Genomic DNA, 22904 nt, shown 5'->3' on the forward strand with positions numbered 1-22904 from the left:
ACGTTATTGGAATCAATTTGCAGATTCATTGGAAAATCTTGCTTATGAAGAAGACCTCTTCTTTAATTGTGGTCCTAGTTTGGATATTGTGATCAATGATAAAACAGGACCCGGTCGCTTGTGGGGAATGTTATCAGAGCATGCAATATATGGCAGACGATGGTTGATATGGGTGATGCAAAGAGTAGCCGAGACCAATCTACCGTTATTATCCTGGACCCATAGGTTAATTAGACAACATGTTATGCGTACGCCTCTTGCTATATATGTAGGAGGGATGGGTCATAACCTTATGCATTTAGTTTAGGGCTACGAGCCTGTTTTTCCTCCTTGGGAAGGAGCTTATTATTGCATATCTGTGCTATTCTAGGGAAGGATGTGTAGGTGCTATTCTGTTTGATTTTGTTAGGCCAAGAGGGCCAGTGTTGCGACATTTTGAATGTTTTATTTCATTAGGCCAAGGAGGCCAATTAAGTTTTGTGGTGAAGTGTTTTATTTCATTAGGCCAAGAGGGCCAGTTGTCTGTTTAGTACAGGTGCGGTTAATGGTTTCTTGTTTTAGTTTTGTGCTAGACAGGTTCGAAGAAGAGCTTGGAAGGAGCCTTTTGTTGGGCAGAAGCTTCTCATGGCCCTATCTAGGTGATATCTATCCTTTATGAGTACTGTGGTTTTTTTGCTATATATGTTTGTGTACTTGTTAAGGGGTTTTCGTTTCTTGTTGGGGACCGGCATCCAAGGCATGAAGTCCCAGGTTTAGGTTCAGTATGTCTGAGGGAGGTTTGAGTAGTCGTTGCCTCCTATAAAGACATTGTCACGCATTGAAGGACCTGTTTTAGAAGGGAGTTCTAGTGACCCTATTCTGCTAGCCTGCTAGGCAGTCGTTGTAGGAGTTCTTGTTAGTTGTGAGGCCATTAGGAAAGCCTGTAGAAGGAAAATAATGATGATAAAGAGGACCGAAACCTTGAATATCCCAAAGACAATAAATAAATACAGAGGTGTGTAAAAAAGGTTTCTAACCCCTATCAAAGAAAAGAAAACAAAGGAAAATTTATGAGCTGTTGATCATTGCCTTGCGAAGGTCTGGTAGGCTCCTGGGGGCTAGTCAGACCCGGGGCCGATGCCTTGTCTTCCTAGGGGTGGCTTCTTGCTAGAAAAGAAGAAATTAAGGAAGGTTGGAGCGAAAATAAAAGTGAGCATTAGAAAAGGATTAAGTGTCGCCTTGCAAGGGCTTGGTAGGTTCTTGGGTACCGAGACAGGACCTGAGACCGATGCCCTGTTCTCCTTGGGTCACTACGCTCAGCTCCCTCCTTTTTACATGCCCGAGTATGGAAGAATAAAAACCATAAAAGAAAAATTGTGCTACAAGAAAATACTTCTTGATCAGGCTATAGGAGTCCTCGCCTAATAGGAGCTCCTAGTAGTGTTGTCTTTAGTTAGGTAGGTAGTTCAGACCACCACTTAGGGCAACCTCTTTGACAATTCTTTTAGTTTGGTCGTGTTGGAGTAGTTGGTTAGTGACTAGCTTCAGACCTTTTATCAGATTCTGCTAGGCCTACTCCTTGTGGATATCATGCCTTGGTTCTATCAGGGGGTAGGGTGAGCATTGTGTTGTGTTTAGTATATATCTATTTTGTATCAGCTTGATGCTTCCTTTGGTTGTTTTGTGCAGATCTGGTGTGGGAGTCGATGGGCTGAGTCGTCCTATCCCGTGGTTGCCAATGAGAGTGGAATTTTGATGCCGAAAAGTGCTTAAAAATAGCTAAAAATTACGAATATCAAGGGAAAAATATTCAACATCGAAGGCGGCGGCTCGATCTAGGACGATTTTAAGCGTCAAAGTGCTTTAAAGGCACCCGAGCGACACTTATTGATTTTTCATAATTTTTCAGATTGTCATGCGGGTTGTCAAGAGTTACTGACCAATGCAGGATGTCAAGCCGGACGCCTAGGATTTTTCAGAGCTCAATTCAGAGTCAGGACAGGGAAATGGCCAAGAAATCGGGCAAGATACGAAGGGGTGGACAAAAGTTTGGTCAAGTGGTCATGACCTTTGGGGAGTTGGGACATTTGATGCCACTTAGCATTCAAGATGAAAAAAATCGTGGAGAGCATGGAGGAGCATGACACCAGGAAGCGCCCGCAATTTGCACCATGATGATGGATGAGGGTGATGGTGGGCTGCAAGCAACCCACCCAATTGAGCATGGGGCTTGTCTACCTTCTCCCTGCTGGTCATATCGCCGTCTCTCGCCCGTCAAATGGTGGTCTCTATGAAGATCTTTGATTTCAGTCTTTCTCTCTCCTCTCCCTCTCTCTTCTAAGGGCAGATTCATGTGGTGGAGAAGAAGAAGAAGAATGGATGACGAATGCTTGTCCAATGAAGACCGGATTGCTTCGTGGTTCAAGAGGAATGAAGATTTCTGATTGTGGACTGTTATGGGCGTTAATGGCTGTTGGAAATCAGTCCCGAGACATGGCAAATAAAAACCCGCAACCCGCAAAGAACGGTAATTTCATTTTTACAAAGGAAATTGATGTTTTATGCAATTTGCTTCATGAATATTTGTTCCCATGGGATGATTATGCATTATGTTGTTGTTTGCTATGAGTTTGATCAGTTTATGCTTAGGAAATCAGAAAATCATAAGTGTTGTGACTGAAATTAATAGTGTAAAACCCCTAAAACACGAGAAATAGGGGGAAATTGGGTGTTTTTGATATATAAATGGAAAATATAGTAAGACACACCAACTAAATTTGTGTTTTTTCTACAAATGAACCTAAGGGCCACAGTCCACAACTCATTTTGCATTTTTAGTTATTTAATATTACAAAAAATACAAGAAAAATATGAAAAATGGGTAAAAATAAGGGAAAAATAGGTTTTGAGTGTGTGAAAATTACTAAAAAATAAGATTCATGTTTGTGTATGTATGGGGGGTCTAAAGTATGAGGTTTAGCCTCAGTTCAGCCCTACCTTTATGTTTTAGTGAGTTTTTATTGCTTTTCATACAACAAAAAACATGGTAAATATTATCCTAAACCTATGCATCATGCACAATCTAAATGGCAAGGGGGTAGAGAGAATGAGAGTGGTGTTTAAGTGCTGAGAGAATGAAAAGGCTGATTTTTTTCATCTATGCATACCATTTAGGTTGGTCGATAATTTAAAATTAAGAACCTAGTAGCACGAGGGTTTCTCGGTGCTAGGTTCATGCAACGCCGCATACGAGCGATAGTCAAAATCATTGAAAGAAATGTTTTTCACATGTGTAAAAATGCTTATTTTCTTAATTGTTTGAGCACGTGGGCATTCACTACTTGCATAAATCATAAAGAAACTTAAAGGCATTAGGAACTCCTGGATGCATGGCAATTGCTTTCTAGAGGAACATGACCCGCGTTGAGTGAGAGACAGGATATCCCAAGCTGCAGGCTAGGCGTTGGGTCTAAGGGGAAAGTAAAGTGAGGTATGGTACATCCTGGAACGAAATAGTTGGTACCTTGAGAGGACTATGTGCGAAGTGTTATATATGTTTAGTGACTCATCGAGGGGCTAATCCCCAGGGTGTAGGAGAGTTGCAGTGAGGTAGCGGCAGTTAGCCGTGGGAGGACCTCCTATGTTTGTAATTCATGCTATTTGGCAATGTGCTGGGACTCCCTCTGAGGAGTGTTAATTGGGTTAGAGTTGGACTACGATACGTGATACAAACGTAAGATGTTTAGGAAGGAAATGTATAATGTATGTGTCATCAACGATCCTGGCCGCGAGGCGGTGGGGTTGTTGAGCGCATGATAGAGGTCCAGCTAGTGCATGAGCCAGTGCCGGCCCATTTTACAATAAGCATACAATAAGATAGAGGTCCATCATACAATAAGCATATGATGGTCATTACAGATTTACTAATGGTACAATCATCGTTTCAACTCCACTTGATTTTAACCTTATGGGTAATGTTCCAATGGATGGCATAGATCATACATTTCCCTTTGATCTAGTTGGGTTAAGTATTTAGCCTAAAAAGGCTCTTTTTAGACTAGCACATATGGTAGAATTTTCAAAGGATCTTTATGTCACTTGGGCTCTATCTTATAGCACCGTTTCATGGCAAACTACATGCAGAACAACTCTCTATTTTAGACCTATTTAAATTCTCATTTAATTATAAAGATTTGTTTATTACATAGCCTGAATGAACTTGGAATAAGATTAGTTTCAAGCTATGGTATGCTTTATTTAGAATGGCCTATGGAAAGTTATGACAATTTTAATGTAGCTAGGTTTGTATAGACAACACAATGTGACTATTGACCAAAGGAGCTCCTAACTTAGACATTTTCAACAAATTTTAAATATTTTTGGCTCAATATAGATGCAATAATATTGTAATTATCCTCAGATCTAGCTCCATGTGTTATCTTGAAGATTTTGGATTCTTTGTAATCTAAACAAACTAGTACATTGCCCCTTTCCACCACTTGGAAAAACCTTGCAATAAGTTCAATCTTTTATTTTTGAGGACAAAAACATCCGAGTGGGGATGGAATGTAAAGAATGGAATAGATAGGAAAAATAGGAGAAATACAAGAAATTACTCAGCTACACAGGCAGGGATATAAAATGTGTAAGGGGCTTAGTTAAGCTATTAGTTATCAATAATCAAATCTCTCTTTCACCTTCTTGCAGCTTCCATGGCTTCCCCCACCTTCTCCCTTCTGTGCCTGGCATTCTCGCTCTTCTATTATAATTTCTCTCTCCTTTTATTTCTATTTTTCTCTCTCTTCTAATCATTCTCTCTCATCTAGCCCTCTTCATTACAAATGTCCTCCTAGACAGCTATGCTTCAATTTGACCTTACACTATATGTGCATATTATAAAAACATACCACATCAATACAAATTAAGAATAATCAATCAATCATTGAAATATTGGCAATAGAAAAGGGTAAATCTACTTACAATTAGATTTGCAGAAGAGAAGATGGAATCTTTACTCTAACAAGAACCGATTTGCTATAAGAAAAATCAATTTACAAAGTTATGATCATTGCTCAAAAATCTCATTGTTCTTAGATTAAAACTCATAACCTTCTATAATAGGTATAATACAATAGAGATTAAGAAAATGTTCAAAATGTCAATTTATCTTAGCACAAATGTTTAAATCAACTACAAAATCAGCAAGATAGTGGCATATGGGAGAGAGTTTTACTCTTATCATGAAAAATAGTAGAACTAACCAAACAAAGATACTCTTTAAGATAAGTATTAGCTTCCTTGCAACATTATATAACATTTTACATTGTATAAGTGGAATACATTAGTACAAACTCAAAAATGGTGATCAAACCTTAAAGTTATAGCGTAATGAAGTAAAAACTTACATATAGAAAGATCTATAAGAGAGAATATGGATGCTTTGGTCAAAGTTTGACTATTATAAGAAGAATAAAAGTAAGAGTTAAGATTAATGCTCAAAATTCACACTTCTCTCAAAATGAGTATTAAACCATATTGAAACATAAGAAAAATAAGAAGTAGAGAGAGAGAGATGAACACCTTTGTTTTTCCCAAAATCTACTCATGCAAGTAGAATAAATCAAAGAGGTAAGATAAGTATCTATAATGAATGCAAAATAGGCATTTAATTTTAGTGAGAAAAATACTCTAGCCACACTCGCATGAGTATAAGATGTAAGAGGATTAATCTTTCTATCATTAATTAAGTAATACAAATTCTCTTTATCTCCAACCTTCTTGCTCAACATCTATGGCTTCCTCTCCTTTTTGTCTCTTCTTCCTATCTTTCTCTCTATTTCTAGTATTTCTCTCTCCTCATCCATACTTTGTCTCCTCTATAAAATTTATATTTCCTATTTGTCTCCTTTACAAGTGGAATCAAAGATTAGGCTTTTGATCCATTTTATTTCTTCATATTCCAAACATTTTCTCTATTTTACCTAATGAAATCCAACATAATAGGTATAGGGACACATGGTAGGTACTTGTAGACTATCTGTATGAAGCAAAGGCTATGTTGGAGCTCTGACAAGAGTCTTGGAGCAAGTTTGACAACACCATGGGGCTGAAATGCTAGGTTGTGGACAAATTTCTAGTCATTTTGAAGGCCTTTTGGAGAAAAATGGCTAACTAGAGTTAAATATGCAAAAAGTCATGACTAATCGCAGTAAGTAATTTTGAAATGTTTTTTGGAGAAAAATCTAACTGGAGTTAGACAAGCAATAAGTCATGACTACTTTTGAAAGTAAGGGTTCTCTTTCCTCTTTTTAAAAGCTTTCTCATAGCTATTTATGGAATATTAGACAATGACCTCTTCTTCCTTCACAATCCATAGCTCGTTCTAAGCATCTAATAGTAGATTAAGCTTCTCATCTTCATCTTCAACAAGTCTATAAAACAAATGCCAAACCAAATGGAGTAACAAGAAGTAGGAAATAGCCTTGAAAAATTGTGATGCAATATTGGAGTTCATTCAAGCTTGATTTCTTCTTTGGCTGGTTATGATCTTGTTTATGGTGCTTATGCTAAGCTTTGGCAAGCTATTTCTCCAAAAATCATTAGGATTGGTGACACTCTCCTCTTCTTCCAACTCTTCCAAACCCTAGCAATGCATTCAATGGATAGCGATTAAAGCTCATACAAGCTTCTCAAATTTAGAAGGCTTTTATTTCTTTTCATCCTTGTGGCTCATTTATAGCACGATTTCTTCAAGGCTCATCCAAGATTTGAAGCATTGAAGCATTCATGACTCTATCAAGCTTCCATGGGGGAAAAAGTTGGGGGTTCCTCATCAAGCACATGCATTATTCATCATGATAATTAAATAAAGTTGAAGACATTTAGTCATTGGAGTTTCAAGTGATTCTTTCTTGTTATTGTTTGACATTGAACCATATGGAGCCACAAATTCAGGCTTTATGGAGCTATGACGTGCATTATGAAGCATTATTTTGGGGCTTTTGCATATAATAGAGAAATTTTCACTCATTTTTTGTGGGAGAGCTATTGGAGCCACTTAATGGAGAGTTTATATCAACCAATGCATCCAATTACATTGATTCTTGAAGGCATCCAACATCAAGCTTACTACAAGGTATAGCATTGAGGAGGACTGAAGACAATGTCATCATTGAAGAATAAGGAATATTTCCAACATCTATAGAGGTTTAGAGGGTGTCCCTCACTTCGTTATAGGTTTAAGAGATGGAAACATGGCTTATAGTGAGAAATATGGCATTTCTAGACTCAAACCTAAGTGTTTTAGGTCATTTAAAACTCCCCACAAGTCATCTATAGGTGCCTCAATGTCCCTCAATGTCCCTCAATGTCCTCTCATCCCAAACAAGGATTCTATTAGGTTTGATAGGGCTCAAATTGAGTTTATAGATCACCCACATAGTCATTTAGATAGAGACAAGGTTTGGATGTAACAAGCGGGATACATAGAAACTAGGGGGTTAGACACGCAGTCACACTGATCGAGGTATATAAGGTGTAAGAGTCCCAGTTTAAGGCAACCAATGATTATCAAGAACTCACTCTTCACCTTCATCTTGAACTCCCATGGCTTCTTCCTTGTTTCTCCCCTCTTTTTTATATTTCTCTCTCCTCTTCTAGTCTTTCTTTCTCTTCTTCTTGCTCTCTTTCTCTCTCTTCAGTTGATTCTCTCCTCTCCTCTTAGCTTCATTCTTTACAAGTGGTCTCAGAGAATCATGCTTTGGTCCCTTTCTTCTTTCCTCTTTCCCCCTTTTCAAATCCCAAAACCCTAGTTACTCAGGTTACATGTATAGGTATAGCAGGAAGGAGGGCCACAGTTAGAGGTCTCAGCTTTTTGGAGCAAGTGGAAGCTATGGATGGAGACTCAGATATACCTGGAGGTAAAATGGCTAAATTATGGAGCTCCAAGAGGAACACAAAGAAAATGAGGAATCTACTACAAGAAAATCTATCTTGTATCATTAACAAACATCTTTTTCATATTTGGTATGGCCACAACAAGGAAAAGAACACCAAGAACAAAAAATATTCATGTAGCCTCATAGAAACAATTATCCCATGGCTTTAACTTGAACAAAATTGATTATGCTCTTTATATTATTCATAGAATTTTGTCAAGGTACCACAAAGACACAAGAGAATATACCACTTTGAGTGGAAATCATCACATAGTATTCTTCTTCAAAGGTTCCGTAGCTTTCTCTCACAATCTCTCACTCATAAATACATTGTTTTGCATAGATTTTGCTCCCTCTCTCTCTCTCTCTCTCTCATACATGCTCTCTCTCAATAGTAAAATGAGATAATCAATAATAAGCATTCATAACCCCTCTTTGGTGTCTTGGATACCCTTCCCAAGAGGTATGTCTGATATGAAAGGTCATCAGAGCCACTACAGTGTCCCTTCTTAGGTCAGCAGTGTCATTGTCACTATCACTTCAGTCTTTACTTTAGTCTTCAGTAGCTACTTCTTCCACTTCTTTGAGCTATTTTCAACTTATATTCATCTCTTCCCAAGGTTGGAAAGCTTCCCCAAGCTTCACATTCATCCATCATTACACATATAGAGCATACAAAATAGAATAGAACAGAAATAGAAGCTCAATAGTACAATACAAAAAGGTCATTAGAAAGCCTTACGCTTAACTTAAATCATTCAAATCCATCAAGAATCAATCAATAATCTTCCAAAAACTTTTAAACTTCATCAATCATCATTTTAACCCCTCATACCAGAAGGAAAATAGAACATAACTAAAGGTCAACAGACTCAAACAGAACCAATTAGACACTAATAAGACATAATCAAAACATGTCAAAACATCATATCTCTACTATAAACCATCATGAGCTTCCAAAACATAATCAACCTCATTCAAAACACTCCCAAAAACTTCCAAAAAAACTAATCATCACATAAAAGTAATAAAAAATCAACCCTTTAGTCCACAAAAACAATAAAAATCAGCCAAAAATTCAAGTTGTCTCAACCCTCAACATATCCCCACACTTAATCTCAAGGAGCATCCTTGTGACCTAAGAAAAAGAGAATACAAGTTAAAAATATAGCTCATCTTGATCTTCTTTATCATCTTCAAGAAATACCATCCAAACATGACCCCAACTCATAACCTATCTCTAATAAAGAATTGCAACGAAAGGAAAACACCTTTATCCATTATTACATCTTAGAAAGATAAAGGCATGACAAACTATTAAAGGATATAATTGGTTCTGCGTCTTTAGCATCTTGAGCTATCCATTTAGCATCACCACCACAAATCTTCAAAAAGATATCTTCTTGGACTGTATTGAATCTCCAATCACCATGACCCCATCATAAAACAAAATAACCATCACATACACACACTTACACAAAACAACCATTTGAATGGCACCTCCAAAAGAGATATCATTATGAATTATCAAAATTACATTCATGGGTATCAATGAAGATGATCCCTCTTGAAGGCTTGGTGATTACGAAAGTGATCCATCAATAAAGATTCGTTTACAAATGTCTTGGGACGATTTTCGAAAAATTGCAAACAACACATCCTCTCCACCAAGACAAGATATTTGCTAGGCAAACAAATAGCATGAAAGAATAAGATATCCAATTGTTGAGGATCAATAGTCACATTTACATTTATGCAAAGTTTTGGTATCAAATTCTAATCATTATGCGAATGTCAGTGCATATATGCTAGATACCAAGGTAAGTGAGTAGGCAATCTCATTGAAGGATCTGAAGATAGTGAATGCTGTTGAGCAAAATAAAGATAGTTTGGAAAAGCTTTGCTAGCAATTGTCCATTCTCCTGAAATCAAGGGCCATTTGATTTGAGGTCATGTAAGTGAATCTCCTACACTCCACCCTTGTTGTCTAGAAATCTTCTCATCAAAGTTTGCATAGCCGCTAACCTACTAAGGGGGATGAGGGATAGACGTAGTAGGAGAGGGAAGATGAACCAATGAAAGAGGATGAAGGGGTGGATAAGAAAAATAATAAAAGGAACAATGAGCTAAATATGGAGTAGTTGAGAACTTAGGAGAATCTGCTAAAAAGGATGTTAATAAATAGACTTGAAAAGTGGAAGGAGTAGTTATAGATGAGGAAGGACAAGACGGAGGAGGGGAAAATACTCGATCCTCAATAAAAAAACACTAAGTGAAAATAGAAATTTGAGGAGCACCTTGAGGTTGAAAAAGAAGAGGTAAAATAACTTGTGAGCTAGATTCATAAAGGGAAAGATAAGCATCATATCTATGGGTCATCTACTGATAATAAGATAAACCAAGATAGATTGAAGATGGTAGGCATCAAAGAAAGATGAATCAAAAGAAAGAACTCATTGACCTAAGATAGATTGACGATGGTAGGCATCAAAGAAATATGAATCAAAAGGAGGTTGTTTTGAAAGGTGGGCCAAGAGGTCCATCCTCAATTGGTTAGTGTTTTGAACATGCATAGAGGCTTTGTTTTGTGATTGATTCAAGATCATAGAGCTAATCATTGTATTCCAAGAGTTTTCAAGGAAATTAGCCACTTTAGAAGAATAGGCTTGGAACATCTGATCAATTTGCAACTCCAATATCGAACATACAATGTAGCTTGTAATATAACATTCCCTATATACCAAGCCAAATCTTCATCATTTGGAATTAACAAATCACCTCTCAGGTACATATAAGACATCAACATAGTGTATCTAGTCACAGAGTCTTCAAAAACCATTCTAGCCACTTTAGTCAATAAATCAACAAACCAAGCTCCACTCCAACCATCCTCTGGAAGAGCCAAATCCATCGTTGAAAGCTTGATAAAAGAGTGCCAGCTTGTGTTGTTGATAATGAACAAAGAAAGAGTGGTCTGGAGGAACAAACTCCTGAAATTGCTCAAATGAAGACCATAATAAATCCATTTGGAACTAAAGCCTTTCCACCTTGGCTTGGAATAAGGGGCATAAGGTAGCATTCCTTTGAAGGATCACAAAATGTACAGGGGATAAGGAAGGAACTCGCTGTACAGTGGGACTCTATAAAGTAGAATGGGACTAAGCCAACTGCTCCTTAAGCTATTCAATCTGAGTGTTGCTCTGTTGTTCGAGGTTGATATTAGCTATTAAGATCTTCTATCTAGACAACTATCAAATCTTTAAGCTCTTGAGACTCACCACTTGGGATTTTGTCTCAGTCAGTTGAATTTGCAATCTAGAAATCTCCACTTTTTAGGCATCAATAATCTTAGTCTGTTTCTCCATCTGGGTACAAATATAAAAAAATATTTCTTGAGAAAAAGCTAGCTCATTATTTGATATATTTGTTATAAGATCCGAGATGCATGCTCAAACTTCTTATATACTTAAAAGATATATGGTAAATATTATGCTAGTGTAGAGAGAACAGATGAGAGAAAAGATGTAGAGAGAAAGAGAGATGACAACACACTAGGGACTAGAAGATGAGCTAGTCCCCCCCTTGTGGAGTTATACAAGGAGAAAGCTTCTTCATTACACATAAACCAGTTCTTAACTTATAGATCTTGGGAACAAGATCATGGTTCCTTGCATGGTATACAATTGACTAACACACATAACTTGGAAGTTGGCACCGTTTGATCCTTCGTGAGTCTCTCATTCTCTCCTACACAATATGTGTAGGGATCTGGAGTTTGATTTCAACAGAGCTTCCACAGCAGTTGCACCTTCTCTTCTACACAATATGTGTAGGGATCTCCTCTTGGAACTTGTTTTCAGTAGAGCTTTCGCAGTACTTGCACAAATCGAGGAATGGCGAGCTTGAGATTACAAAAATCCTTGCACAATATACAACCGGCAAGCACTTGCACAAATTAGAAGTTGGCTCCTTTGATCTTCTTGATTTCTCTTTTTCTCTCCTACACAATATATGTAGGTCTCTCTTCTTGGTGCTTGATTTCAGCAGAGCTTCCGCAGCACTTTGTGAGACTCAAACTACCTTCTCTCCTCCTCTTGCATGCATACAAAGTGATGCTTCCTTTTGTTGAACAGTGCACGAGGGAGACAAGGAACGGAGGAAGAGAGAGGAGAAGAGAGACACGAGACACTAGAAGTGGAACCCCAGAAGTGTGTCAATTGAACACACATGATAGGAATATATAGAGGGGACCTGGACCTGGGGCGCTATATATAGACAGACTATATATAGCTAACACCCCCGCTCAAATAAAGGTCCCTTACTATGGATGAAAAAACCCTTGGGGGCTCAAGGAAAAAACCCACAGCTCTATATAGGCCTACCGTTATATTAATATTCAAAATATAAAATTACAAAATTGAACTTACAAGAGCCTATTCATAGGTGTCAAACGAGCTACATCACTTGTGAATTACAACATGCAACGGAGAAGGAGCTACATCACTCCTGAATTACAAGAACCTATTCAGAGGCATCAAAAGGGCTTTATCACTCCTAAATATACAACATGTAAAATAAGGGTAAGTGACATCACTGCAAAATATAAAATCTCCAAGAAATTCCTTCAACTAAACTTGGGATGTAAGTAGTATATCTGTCACAGTAAAACTTAAAGAAAAACATTACAATGACATTAGAACAACACAAGGTCTATAGAGACGGTTCGCGATGCCACTCTATAGACAATATAACACATGTGGGGCCCCATGAATATAATATAAATAAAACAATTTGTCATCAACTGGAATATAGATGCTCATCAGCTCTGGAAAGAATATAAACGAAATGATGACACGACGCCCATCAGCTGGAAAGAATATAAATGAAATAATGTGTCATCAGCTGGAATATAGACCCTCATCAGCTGGAAAAAATATAAACGAAACAACGTATCATCTGCTAGAATATAGACGCTCATCAATGAAATAACGAACAAGGACGATCATCATGAAGCATGGCAATATCAACATCCAAAAGTAATGTTAATAGACCCCTGGAATGAAGTGAGGATCCCACCTTGGGAAGGGTATATAACAACTTGAGAGTAAGCACTACACTTTGGCATAAACCCACATGAAGACAAAAACCCTGAACAAACTAGAGTGTTTGGCCGATCAGAACCTGAAAGTAAGCACTACACTTTGGCATAAACCCACATGAAGACAGAAACCTTGAACAAACTAGAGTGTTTGGCCCATCAGTTACCTGTCAAAAGAAGCAAGGATCTCACCTTAAATGTAGACAACCACCTTGAGGGAATCGCTGGACTTAGGAGTCTACCCACAAAACCATGAAAAGAGTGTTTGACACGTCAGTAATCACAACAAAAATAGAAGGCTTTGTTACAGCAACAAGCATATTCTCTCCATAGAGTTCATAACATGACCTGCACACTATGAATTAGAGCTCTGCCATATCAGTAGGGCTCCACTAGCGATACCAAAACACTTTTAACTGCACAAGCCAAGATGATGCAGTAGATGTTTAAAACTGCCTTCATCTCACTACTTCTCTAACTCGTGTACCCAAGAACTGCACACTGGCCTGTTGCCGCTATCAAGCGCCATATGGTAACTGACTTGTTCCCTTGATGCGTCCTCAGGAAGCTGCCTCTCTGATGAGCCATCAGGAAAGTTCATCTGCAAATTTGATGCGTACAATGGACCTTGACCCTACGCCATGGAATCTTCCACCACAGCCTAGCGAGACTCCACAGATTCATGAAAGGGCAGTGAGTGGGGGGCACCATCAAAGGCCGCAACCTACGATTGAAGAACCTACCTTTTGAGAGCAGCCGCATGCTCATCGATGGCAACGTTGAAGGCATCTATAGGCAAACCCATTGGGGCCTCATCTTGCATATGGTAAGGCATGGACATGAAGGCATCTAAGAAAGTGCTCCATCCGCTCATAGTAGGGCCACTGTGCAGATCCGAGGCCCTTGCGCAGGATGACCTGCCACTCAGCACGGTACTTGCGGCGGATAAGGCGCCTGGGGAAGCCATTCTGAGGCAGAGAGGTAGGGGCAGGGGCAGGGGCAGAGGAAGAAAAAGACAACCATGGCCATACAGATCATCATCTTCATCAAGCCGATCACATCCCTGCTCCCTTCATATGGGAAGAGCTTGCTGTGCCTTGCCTTGGAGGGATGTCTCAAAACTGTGGAAGCATGGGTTGGTTGGGTCTACAGCCATCCCAAAAAGATTGTGATTTGGCTCACCAGAACCAAGGCTGACAACGCTCCCCTTCCCCTTACCTTGGAAGGCTATCCTAAGCACAGTTTCTGATTCATGGTTTTTTGAAGTACATTCTGGCTGAGCCGCTGATGCCTCTGTCTCCACACACACGGTGCTCATCTGGCTCGCGAGAACTACACCCCACAGGCTAGACAAAATGCAGTGGGCGCATGGTTGAGGGCGGTGCATCGCCCACAATGTTTTCCACCCTGGTAATGATCCATGGGTGTACTCATAGACCCAGCTGCGCTGATAGCAGGAAGCACACCAATGTCAGAAGCAGAGCCGTAGGCACAGTCACTGTTGTGAGTGGGTTAGAAGGCAATGCTAACAGCGAGGGCGAGAAGGAGAGGAAAGAGGAGAAAGAGGATGGATGATGAGAGAGAGAGAGAGAGAGGAAGCAACACTACTCCTTCAATGTAGGATGCTCCTGACATGAGAGAGAAGAGAGAGGAAACCTTGCTCTGATACCATGTTGAATAGTGCGCGAGGGAGACGAGGAACGGAGGAAGAGAGAGGAAAAGAGAGACATGAGACACCAGAAATGGAACCCCAGAAGTGTGTCAACTGAACACACATGATAGGAATATATAGAGGGGACTTGGACTTGGGGCGCTATATATAGACAGACTATATATAGCTAACATAGATAGACTATATATAGCTAACACCTTCACCTCCACCACTCCTAAGGAGAGCCTCCCTTTTATAAGCTCCAAGAGCTTCTCTTATTGGAGAGAAACTTGAGTACTAATATTGAAAAAGTTGATCTTCATTCAAGATGTCTATTCCAGGACCTACTTTGCAACAGTAAAATTGGAATATCTCTCTGTGCGTTGCTTGGATGGAAAAATATCCAACACAAAACTTGTAGATCTTGCTGTTTCTGATAACTCATGCGAGCTGTTTTAAGAGATTGGCTTTCTATCGTGAGATATTTTAAAAATGGATTAACTGTGTCTATTTTAAGAAAAGCAACTTTTTAAACTCTATTCTTAACTTATGGTCCATGCAACCAGCTTGAGCCATAGATAAGAAGAGTTCATTAGATTGCCTTGGTCCTCAACCTTAAGATTGACTTCCACACAAAAGCTTGTGTCATCTTAGACCTTAGAAAGGGAAAATCAATTCTTTCCTCACTTCCAAAGGATCACATCTCTCATCTTTCTTAGTGAGATAACTACCTCTCTCTTCTTTCTTAGTGAAAAAATTAATTTTATCCTTAATTCATTAAGAGAGAGAATACCTTAAACCTTGACTTGTAAGGAAGAGGATGACCCCAAATCAATGCAATGCTCATTACACACAAGTAAACATTCCTAGGCATCCTCGGATGCACACATAAATACATATACACAATGCTGAAGCACTTCCTCTTCTTATAACTCAATCCATCTTCATTTATATGTAACTCCTTGGTTCTTGTGTACACTCTTACACTTGGCAAGCACTTCCTTCCACCTTCATAACTTGTATTGCATGTACCAGATATCCTCGTCATAATGCTCTGATCACCCCTTTAAGTGATGCACTATAAATACTAGTCTCTAAATGGTCTCATGGCCATGCTAGATCATCATCAACACTTAAAGGAAAGTGAGTCATGAATTTATTGACAAATTTACTCAATAGAGAATGCATAATAAGCAATCAATTTAGTGACATTAGTCAACTCTTCTTTTGGACCATTGAACTTCTTCATAACAAGAAGAATAAAGTTGTTGAATACAGGTAGTAATAATTGAGAGTTCAATAGAACTCTTAATATCTTTGCATAAGAAAGGAATTGCATCTCCTGTCACCAAGCATTGTATAGAGGGAATGGAAATCTCTAGAGAACTATCTCAATGTGTCTGGAAAGATTCAGCATTGTGAGGAAAGCTGGTAGGCTGATTGCTAGATTGAATAGGAATGGAGATTGAAGGAGGAGCTAGTGCTAACTGAGCCACTCATTTAAGTCGCTTCCTGTGAATTTCTACAGGAGGGACGAGATCAATATCCTCAATGATAAAATCAGTACTTTCATTAGGAGGAAGAGGAACCTTGGGAGGATCAACAAGTAAATATGTAGGAACTTCCTTTGCAAGGGTAGCATATGCCAAGAAAACAAAAAGATAGGAACCAAAGGTGACCTTGGTCGCATTACCCCTTGTGGCTTTGACAAAATGGTAATCCATCTCTACTAGGAGATAAGAACTCCACCCAATAGTAATTCCTTTCAACACCATTCGAGAAGTGGTAAATAACTCCTTCGAAAGCTAATTAGAAGTTGTTTTGGTAGGCATAAACCTATCCTAAAGGAATTCACATAATTGCTTCCTCCAGATAGGATTGGAGATCATAGAAACACTAATACTAGAAGTAGTAATAACCCTCTTAGGGTCCAACACATCCTTGGTCTACTTCACCAACAACTTGAGAATATTCTTGTTAGAGAATAATTGTTGAGCAATAGGAAAAGGTTCTCCTCGATATGGTAAGGACAGAGCAGGCTTTTAGGCTTTTAGGCAGGAACACAGATACATGAGCATCCTCTGGGATAAGCGGCAATGGAAATGGCACAAACTAGGATAATCCTACCTTACTAATAAGATCCAAATCCAGCAATAATGAGTAGTCATGAGACACTAAAGAAACATACTAGATTGGGGGAGGAGTAGGAGTCACCATTCAGATGGGTTACACACACCACAACCACACACTCACAATCACAAAGAATGTCTGGAGGGTGTATGTAAATAAATTCTGAATGTACAATCACTATAGTAATTGATGTGATGCAACCACAAGGGAATCCAAGTACAATATCTAACGAGTTGGAAATGGGTTGTGTTAGCTACGTGTAAACAACTGCTAGCTCGCCACCCCATAGAAACAAACGGCATAGGCATCCTCACACGTGAATGACCGCAATTATGAACATGTTGTCAAAGAGCTTACTGTCCATGATATAAATCATGGGATTCTTAGAAACACAGAAGAGTTTCACTGGAAGTTGTATGAGATATTTACATACAAAATTCAGGCATTATTATCCAATATCTACCTTAGTTATACAAGTTCTTTTGTATTTATCATATAATTTGCAATTATACCATGTACATTTATGAAAAATAAGTCTGTGGGAACCTATAACATGGACATCTGGAAGTAATTGACAGTCTGCTGGGTAAATCACATTAATTCAGGTACAAAAATATGGACAAAACCCAAAAATGTTGCCAAAAACTTGTCAAAAAGTCCACTAGGTCCACATGGGACCAAAAGTAACTGACTTAAGTGACCAGCAAGTGAACTAGGCTGGTCAAAAAGTGACCAGGGTTAGAGCAGAGAGCAGCTCGCATTTTTTGGCGCAAAATGCGGGTTGCACTGCCTGAGGAAGACTGGAGGAAAGCTGGAGCTGAGATGCATGGAATGGAGCATGCAAACTGAAGATTAACTGGACCAACTACCGAAGATGTAAACTTGGTGAGAGCTCCACTTCTCTACCTCTTTGGTTTGACGAAAATGCATGCTGAAACTGTCTATAAAAGAGGGAAAATCTGAGAAAAGAGTATTCAGCTTGCTCTTATGCAAGACTTCTCTCATCTTCTCTACCTTAATCTTGGTCCAATGAAGCCCGACTTGTGCCCAAGTACTTGAGTGACTTTGGGGCAAGCAAAGGGTGAGGATATTGAAGACTTAAGGACTGATATAGGCTGGAATAACCAGTCATAAACATGGCAGCCCACTATTTTGATCTATTTTTATGAGCAAACATGGATTTTTTATGGTTGTAATAGAGGAAAATGACCTCTTTTCTTCAGGACATTGTTCATAGATGATCAAGAGTGCTTCTTCATGAGTTTATGCACTCATTTTGAATTTGTTAATAGGCTGGAATTTTCTCTTTTAAAATAGGGCTGAAGCTAAAATTATTCTTTTCCCATTCATTTCATGTATATTTGGCCAAAATCTTGGATGCATTTGATTCTATCAACAATGTACTTGATCCAAAGGATTGAAATCTATCTATGTACATGAAATAAATGTCATTAGAGCTTGCATTTGACATTTATAAATGAATTAGAAATCTGAAAAATATCCTTTATGAAATGATGTATGCATCCTGAAGCATTTGATGTAATCAAGTTAGTCTTAATCCTTCTGTTCATGTATGTTTAGTACAAAGTGAGAAAGCTTGATTTCCTCTTCCGTACCTAAATTATTTCTAATTCCCGAATCTTATTAAAACCCAATCCATTTTTCCTTTTTGAATCTTGAATCCCAAACTCTTCTTCTGCATCAAAAGCCTCGGTGGTAGACCTTCAACTCTTAACGCGACGACAGTGGTGAACCCGACGTGAAGGTCCGCTGCACGTGAAGGTCCGCTGCAGAAGAAGAAGTCCAATGGGAGAATCATCAAGCTCGGGAGGAGATGATTTGCAACAGTTGGTTCATCTAATGCAAGAGAGTCAACAACAACAACTGCAATTTCAGCAGCAGTTGCAATTGCAACAACAACGGAGACAAGAAGAAGAACGTATTGATGCTGCTGCCATTAAGGCCTTAGAAGCAGTTGGGCATGAGCTCAAGCAATTTAATGGGCAAAATGTGTCCTCTTTTATCCGTCTCTACACAGACAAGATGGTCTTCTTTGGAGTTCCTCAACATGCCTGGAGCAGTTACTTTGCCCGCCTGGCTGTGCATGGCCTCCAGGACTGAATTCATGGTCTTTCCCAAAAAGATGCTAGATGGACTGTGTTCAAAAAGGCTCTTCGAGAAGAATTTTTCCTCGAAGATTCTGGCCTTATGAAAAAGAAAATCTTCACCGAATGGGTCGAGAGGCCCAATAAGGGTCTAACTGCTACTGCTCTTCATCGAGAGTTTGAAAGCAAATTTGCCCAACTAGATCATGATGACCAACAAGGTATGGAAAGTCAAAAGATTGAGTTATTTTTAAAAGCTGCAGATTCTTCTCTTCAGGAGAAATTGACTGACCGACTTGAAGACCCTGACTGTGAGTCGGGATTAAAGACTGCTTGGAGTGATGTCACTGAAGCAGTTAATATGATTGCTCGAAGAGAGCGATTGTGCCTAAGATGGGGATCAACCCCTGTAACAACTGATTCTATGAAGGAGCCTGTTCCATCTTCTCGACCTCTTGTCTCTATGGCCGAGCAACCAAGAAATTCTGTTGTTCCTTCTCCAAAGAAGGATGTTATGGATGAGTTAATTAAAAGCATGCGGGATCTCCATCTTAATTTAACAGAAATTAATTCTAAAGTAGAAAGGCTTGATGTTAAAGTAGAAGAAAGGGGTCAGTCAACCGCCCAAAGACCTATACGAGAAGGCTTTAAAAGACGTTGCATTTGGTGTGATAGCCTTCAGCATGACAAGAGGGAGTGCGGAGCATTCCGTGAAGCCGAAGCACAAAAATTAGTCTTTTGGAAGGATGGCAAAATTCATGCAACCGAAACTGGGCTTCCTCTTAAGCCAAACTTTGGTAACGGCGGCATGAAGAAAAGATTGGAGGACTTGGCAACAAGAACAGCCTATGCAGCTGTTGATGCTGCAACTTATGGGTTGCAAATTGAGCCAACTAATGAAATTGTTAAAGCATGTAAAACTAATGCAAAATCTAAAGTGTGGACGCAGGCCTTGGTACGCATGGAGCAAGGCAAGGCAACTAAGGATGATTTAACCACTGCCAGCCAATGTATTCGGGGAAGAACCGGATGGTCCGAGCCTGTGGATTCATTTTCAACTTTTGCCTGGCTAGCTGAAATTAATAATCAAGAAGCCATGATAGAAGAAAAGAGAAGAAGATGTTGTCGGTCCTTCTTCTTCAGGACCGACTAAATGCATAACAAGAAGCAAACCAGACCAACAGAAGGCTGCTGAAAATCCGTCACCACCAGAATTTGACATGGAAGATGCCCCTCAAGCAAAGAAGACAGAAGGAAAAAGAAAAAGCAAACATCCCAGTTACAAGTTGCAGTCGGACATAGAGACCACAATGGATCTTAAACGGATCCTAGAAGAAAGAATTCTTGGTAGTAGAATTGAATTTACATTAGGTGAAATTCTTAGTATTGCAAAACGAGGATTTCATGATGTAATAATTGATGTAATTAAATGAAAAAGACAATATGTTGGTGAGAAAACTGAAGAATTTGTACATGCTTTTTTGCAAGCACTTCATGTATATTTGCAGGATGAAGAAAAGCTGAAAACTCAAGGGATTCGATTGGAGGCAATCAAAGAATTGATTGCAGCATAGAAGCCAAAGATAAAGACATTTATGAAGTAGAAGCTGAAGAAGCCATAATGGTGGAAACTTCTCAATCTAAAGTGCAGCCCATGCAAAATAAAGAGACTTTTCTTCACAACATGTAGGAAGAAAGTGAAACTCACTTTATTCCAAGTAGTCATTATTCCCGTACCCATTGGGCAAGGGCGACTATTGAAACTGTTGTTAAAATTGGTGAAAAAGAAACTCCATGCATTGCCCTTATAGACCATGGATCAAAAATTAATGTTATGTCAAGAAGTCTCTATGAGAATGGTGGATGGCCCATTGACGTGGACCCAGGGTGGTGCATGAAGGCAGCCAATAACTCTTCTGGCGATCTTTATGCAGCATGTCCTTATGTACAAGTTACTATTGGTAATATAAAAGATGAATTTCATTTCTTTGTTCAAGATTCTTACAGTTATCCAATCATTCTTGGACAACCATTTATTTCCGAGTCTCGTTTAGAGACAAAGGCTCTTGATGATGGTTCATCATACGCTCGGATAAGAAGCAAGGATAATGATAAGGCTGTTCAATTCATAACTGTCTCTGTTAATCACCATCGGAATAGGGATCGATTGAGAGATCATCTGTTCCTCCTAATGCCCGAGAATTTAAGGGTTTTCGGGTAGCGCTGCTATAAGTGGAGGCTATGGCAGTGCATCATGTCATACAAAATTGCCTCCACATATGAAGGAGGCAAGGTCTAAAGCTGATTTGCAGGTTTTTTCAGCCAATGGAGTGGGTTCTTATAAACAATTTTCAACCATGAACACGGCTGAAAGAAAGTATTTGAGTCATATGGAGCAAGAATTGAAGCAAATTGATGTTTTACCTAAAGATGAAGAAATTTCAGGTCTATTTTATGGGCTGAATTATAATGATACAATGGCTGAAATTTATACAGCCTTTCATGCAGAAAATCAGTCCATACAGGTATGTACATTGGATATGTATGACATAATCCAAGAATTTGCAGATTATGAAGCCTTTGGACAGCCAAACAAGGATGAAGCAAGAGTAGAAACAAAATATAAAACAATTGATAAGAAGGTCAAGTCGGTAGCTACTCCTCTACCACCTAAAAGCGAAGGATTGGTAGAAAGGATATCCAAACAACCAAGCCTTCGTGATCCTAAAGATATTGGCCATCAATTTACAGCTGAAAGTCTACAAAAGCTGAAAATAGGTGAAGACTCTTTCCTCTTGCCGGTTGAAAATTTTTTTTTCATGCAAATGTTAAAGAACCATGGTAAAGCCTTTTCATTTCAACCTCATGAAATCGGCTGTGTGGATCCAAGCATTGTGGCTCCAATGGTAATTTTTACGGTTCCACATGTGCCTTGGAATCTTAAACCAATTCCGGTTCCAAGGGCTCATTTGCCTAAGTTATTGGAACTTTTAAATGAAAATATAAAAATGTGAATATTAGAGCCATCTTCAGCTCCATATTCCAACCGATGGTTTACCGTACCTAAGAAGAATGGATCTTTACGATTCATTCAAGATTTGCAACCCGTTAATAAAGTCACTATAAGAATTGTTGGATCAGGGCCAATTGTGGATGAGTTTGCTGAAGCTTTTGCAGGAAGGGCAATCTATTCCATGGGAGACTTATATTCGGGCTACGACCAATTTCATCTTGCTTTGGAAAGCCGTGACATTACTACAATGAAGACGCCTCTTGGCCTAGTCCGCATGTGTACTCTACCTCAAGGGGCTATGAATTTAGTAGCTCACATGATGAATGCCATGCATAAAGTATTGAGGGATTATATTCCTCAATTGACTCTTCCTTTCCTTGATGATGTTCCAATCAAAGGATGTGAAGTTCATGAGAAAAATGAAGAACTCAATGAACTTGGATGTCGAAAGTTTGTTTTTGATCATATTAATGATTGTGCTCAAATCTTGTCTAAATTAGAAGAAGTTCATCTTACTCTTTCAGCAGCTAAATCTGTTTTTGGAGTTGAAGAAGTCCTTGTGGTTGGTCATATGTGTGGTCCATATGGCCGAAAGCCTTCTCCATCCAAAATAAAATGCTATCAGCAAGATGCAAGAAGAATGTACAAATGTTTCAGAAGTGAGAAGATTTCTTGGTGCATGTGTCTTCTACCTTATTTGGATACCACATTTTGCTCATGTTGCTGAAAGTCTTTATCAGCTTCTAAGAAAGGGCCAAAGGTTTCTATGGACAAAAGAACACACTCAGGCTATTTGGAAACTCAAGAAAATGCTGACTACAGCTCCTACTTTAAAGAGGGCTAACTACTCTAATGGACATCCCATTATACTCACAGTGGACACAAGTCCTATTAGAATAGGATGGGCAGTTGATCAAGACGACCTTGAAGGCAACAGATATGTGATCCGCTTTGGAGCAAAGGTTCTTAATGAACGAAAAAGAAGGTATGC

Source organism: Lygodium microphyllum, chromosome 5, assembly GCF_053477565.2.
Source record: "Lygodium microphyllum isolate KBCC chromosome 5, Lygodium_microphyllum_v1.1.10, whole genome shotgun sequence".
Taxonomy (NCBI): domain Eukaryota; kingdom Viridiplantae; phylum Streptophyta; class Polypodiopsida; order Schizaeales; family Lygodiaceae; genus Lygodium; species Lygodium microphyllum.